Source organism: Rhinatrema bivittatum, unplaced genomic scaffold, assembly GCF_901001135.1.
Source record: "Rhinatrema bivittatum unplaced genomic scaffold, aRhiBiv1.1, whole genome shotgun sequence".
Lineage (NCBI taxonomy): Eukaryota > Metazoa > Chordata > Amphibia > Gymnophiona > Rhinatrematidae > Rhinatrema > Rhinatrema bivittatum.
Window position 1 is genome coordinate 157579 of NW_021820801.1, and position 4847 is coordinate 162425.

The 4847-nt window shown below is 48.2% G+C and overlaps 1 protein-coding gene across 2 annotated transcripts in view; it reads left to right on the top strand.

The window, feature by feature from the left end:
* Positions 1-605: 605 nt before the first annotated feature.
* Positions 606-4847, top strand: part of LOC115082147 (protein GPR108-like) — a gene marked incomplete at its 3' end in the record, with an annotated part of 10754 nt that continues 6512 nt past the window's right edge. The window contains 2 exon segments of one of the 2 annotated variants that reach the window (XM_029586408.1): positions 606-970; positions 4691-4810. 2 annotated transcript variants of the gene reach the window in all.

A 4847-nucleotide genomic window follows, 5' to 3' on the forward strand; every position in this document is an offset into this window, starting at 1 on the left:
CTTCTTCCTATCAATCCCGCTTTACCGAATAAATCTGGACTCGTCTATGGCCATCCTGTACCGGGCCTTGGAATTCTTTAGGAGTTGACACCCGTATCACTACTTGCGACCAGAATGCTGCCAATATCAATGAGCAAGACCAAAAGCAATGAGAGTATGTACCCTCCTCCATTTGCATTTCAGGCATAAGGGTGACTCTGTGATTTTAGCTTTAAAGGCCCTGCTAAGGGGTCATAAAATATTGCTGCAAAAATTTATATATGCAGCTCTCGATATTGTAAGCTTTCTGACCATGTAGGTATCTCTCGAAAGCATTGCAGAAAGCCTTGCTGGATAGTGTGAAAGCCCTTGCTGGATAGTGTAATACAGCGACTATATATATATATATATATATATTTATATATATATATATATATATAAATAAAAGAGACACAACAGTCCATATCTGGTACCTCTTGTAATGCCTGTCTGTACGCCGCTATGGTCGGTTTCCGTTTGTGATTGGGTTAAAAACCCAACTTGTGTAAGGTCCAAAATGACGACATGGGTTCAAAAAAACTCTGCTCAGTACTACGAAATTGTCCGTAATTGTGAGTATGCAAATTGGTCAGTATTGGTAGGTCTTGGTATTGGGAAGCCGGACTACACGTCCCACAATGCACAGGGCACGGATCACGAAGGGGTTGTCAGGCGCTGGCTATGAGAACCGGAAGGTGAACCCGCCAGCGCTACTTCTGATTGGTGCCCTTTGCCAACCGTTTGATAGGCGGAGCGGAGGACGCCTTTGTTTGAGTGTCCTTCGTTTCATTGGCCGGTAGGAAGTCCATGCCCGCCACTTCCGGTAAGTTGCTGTGGTGACGTGTAGTGATGGCGGAGCGGAGACTGACGCGTCACTGCTTGTTCTTTTCCCTGCCTGCTTCTGCTGTATCTCGGTGGCGCTGTGGCGCGGGATTCACAGCTGCAGCTGAAGGTAAGCATCTGTACCCCGTTATGACTCTGCCTCGCGTTGCCATCCTCTTTTTACTTACTTTCCGCCTTTTCTGCCCTCACTACTTCCGTGTTTCCCAGGCGCAGTATCACGTGGACTATATATAGCCTATCCAAGAACAGCGCCCGGGAACGTCACGGGTGGCACGTGGTCACTCGCGGCCCCTATGAGAGCGATGTGCGCATGCGTGTTGATGCAGTTTTTATACCGTCTGCTGCTTTGTGTACCGGAAAATGCTAAGGGGGTTCCTTACTCTCCTGTACCTTTTCTTAGCTGCTTGGCCTCTTAACTTTCCTTCCCTCTTCCCAGCAATAATTTTTTTTTATAAACAGTAATAAACGAAGCATATCAGCGAGATCACTATCATTGCATTTCTTGACTGGTTTTGGTAGCTCGTGCTCTCTTGCATGCTGCTGAGGGGAAGCAGCTTCCTTCTTGTTCTTTTCAGCTGCTGTCATGCCTTCCCGGCATCGCACCCCTCTCTCATTTTTAATTTCCCACTCTTCAGAGGTTCCAGGGAGACCATTCCCAGCTGTTGATACCCACCCATCCCTTTCATCCAAGTGGCCAGCTGTAACAGTTATACTGTCTCAGAAAGCTCATTCTGCACTCATCTGCAGACTCAGGAAACGTTAGTGGCTTTAACAGCTTCTACGTGTTCCTAGAGGGCAATTTTCAAAACAATTTCAACAGGTAAAAATAAATTTTAGCCCTGCGCATCGACTGGCTGAAAGTTGCCCATTTCCAATGCACTGAAAAGATTGCATGGGGGGGGGGAGCAGATACACTCATGTATTGCATGAACATATTTTTGTGCATCCTTCTAACGCATTGAGAGAAGGCATTCTGTGGTGAATGGGGGAGAGAAGGGGGATACACATCTTTGTTCATTCTTTTCAAGCAGAATCCTACCCTTGTGAACTTTGTGCCTGGCTGTGACAGTTTTTAAAGTGAAAATACAGTCTTCAGCTACAAAGTATGTAGGGTCTTTGCCCCAACAGGGCAACAAAATAAAAGTAATAAATAAGATCTGCACTTTCCTATACATTCCCAGATCAGTCCCGGCAAGTGGGTTTATGCATTCCTACCAGCAGATGGAGGCAGAGAACAAAACTTTGAGGCATTGCTACTTAACTGAGTGCCACCTGCAGTCCCTCAGTATTTCTCTGCCGCCAGCAGATGGCAGAGGTGCAAACCTGTAGTCTCTGGAAAGGAAACATTTTAGAAGTTGGAATTTCCATGTTCCAACTTCTATGGAAGTTCCATGGAATTTCCTTAACCAGAGGAACCTCCTGCCAACGAGGAATGCTCTCATCTCCGCTCTGGTTGTACTCACCATCTGGACTAGAGTGGACTGCTCTTAATAGCGTATTATCGGTCATAAGCTCTATTTTATATGTATTCACATTTATTGCTTCAAGTCAGATTTTGTTCTTTCGACAGTTTCTCTAATAGTAAATTTAGTTCTACCCTGTTCTCCCAGTTCATTGTAACCCCTGTGCATTGTAATGCTTTTTGCAATGTTTTTGTTTCACTGTAAACCGATGTGATATGTAATTTCTCTACATGAATGTCAGTATATAAAAGTTCAAAATAAAATAAAATAAATGTTGGTTCCCTGAGGTGCTAGGCTCCTTCGCGGACCATCCCTCAGGTGGAGTGGGGCGACTCGGGGGTTGGGAACCCCTGGCTGGTGCTTATCCCTAGTTGGCCAAAAGCTCTGAGGTCCCCCCTCCTAAAGATTCACCTTCTTTGTTAGGGAAGTATCCTGTTTTGTGCCTTTTAGCTGTTAAAAAAAAAAGAGGGGGGGGGTGTTGCCTTTTTCTTTTACAGCAGGAGCAGATGGGACACAGCGATGAGTACACAGGGGGCAGCAGGAGCTGATCTGGGGATTCCCTTCCTCTCTTCTTCGTAGGGGATCCGGAGGTTTGCGGGAGGTTGTTAGATACGCCATTTGCCTGCAGGGACATTCCTCATCACGGGTGTGGTTTGAAGGTTTTTCAGTGTTCATTTATTAATTTTTATATACCGTCATTCAATTAGAATATCACGATGCGGTTTACAATCAGTTAAAAGGATAAATCATATAAATAAATTATAAACTACAATATAGATACAAAATAAACAAAAAACATAAGCAATTAATAAAATAAGTGCAAAATAAACATACCAAAGGTAGCTTTGGATGAGATAAAATTAGATATTAAAATGGGTCGTAACTTAAAATTCCAATGAAAGGATTAAGCCTCAGGTTACTATAAATATATGCTATCCGCTATAATAAGCAAGGTTAGCTATTGCAATCATAAGCGTTTGTAGCCAGTACCCCAGAGCTCTTGCGTGTGCACGGCGGAGGGTGCCTTCTCCCGCATGCTGCTTGGCTGGTTTTTCTTCAGGACGCCGCTCTGACTTTGGCGCATGGACAGCCTGCCTGTGGTGTCAGCACGCCGCGTGTAGGACGGCGCCAAAGCCACGTGTGGCGACTTGGTCTGCGCTTCTCAATAGCCGTTCCCTCTGCACTGCCTGTGCAGCAGGGGGTGGAAGGACATCATCGGGGGTGACCTGGGGGGGGGGGCCTCTGTTCATCCGGCAAAGCGACTGAGGACCTCGGGGGAGGGGGCTCTCTATTTCCGCTGGAGATTGTGGGAAGGAGCTAGTGGTAGCTGGAGAAGCTGTGGATTCGCTTCCTCCTCTGTCCCCCACCCCCTCCTGTCCCTCCTCCACCACAGGGGAATCTGATGACAGTCAGGGGACCTCAGATCCCCATCCTGATGGTTTCTCCTCAGTTTGTTTTGCTGCTCCACAAGGCCAACGCCCTAAGGAGAGACCCCATCTATCGAGCCACTAAATGGCCTAAGGTGGAGGAGGTGAGAGTGTCCTGCCTGCGGGTCTTAGGGGTGCTTGGGTACATCCCACGGGTCTGGACTGATCTGGGTATGTTCAGGAGAGGAACATTGGTTCTCAGCTGCTAATGTTCGTTCCTGTAATACCACAGATCAGCGCAGAGATCCTCCCCGTCGCTGCCGAAAGACTGTGGTTTTTTCCTGCTGGTCGTTGTAAAATGTTTCTAAGAGTTCTTCAGTTGCACGTGGGTTTTTTTTTTGGTAGATCTGAAGGTGACGGATCTAGCCCTGGTGGGGGGGTTTGAGGTTTATCTTGGCTGGGGGTACAGGTCAATCCTGTGGGACTGCAGGTGGCCCTCTCGGTTACGTAGCAGTGCCTCAAAGTTTTGTTCTCTGCCTCCACCTGTTAGTAGGGATGCAAAACCCACTGATCCGGACTGATGTGTAGTATTGCAGGAAAGAACCCAGCTTCCTCTTCTTGCCATGGCCTGGACCGAGAGCGTGCAAGGATAGGAAGCATGTGCACGGCGTGTGGGTTTGCACTGAGAATGTGTGCACGTATGGTTTGTGGTGTGCCGGGTGTGCACGTGTGGTGTGTCGTGCCTGGACCGAGAGCGTGCGAGGATAGGAAGCATGTGCACGGCGTGTGGGTTTGCACTGAGAATGTGCGCACGTATGGTTTGTGGTGTGCACGTGTGTGCACCGCCTGTATTTGTGAATCCTCCTGCAGGTTCAGGACCATGGGTTGCTGGGACAGTTTAGAATTGGTTAAACGTGATCGTGTGGTCATCGTGGTTGGTAGAAGGGAGAGGGGCCCCGAGATGCGAGGCACTAACCGTTCAGAGCTGTGTGTTCACAGGGGGAGACACGAGCCTACGTCCACGTCACCAGCTTCGGATTTTACATCAATGGGAGCTTGCATGCTAAGGTCAGCGTGCGTCCCGGGGGCTCTCCCCTCGCCGAGCAGGAAAGCCGGCCGGTAAGTGTTGGGGCGAGAGCGGGCTCCAGGGGGGTGA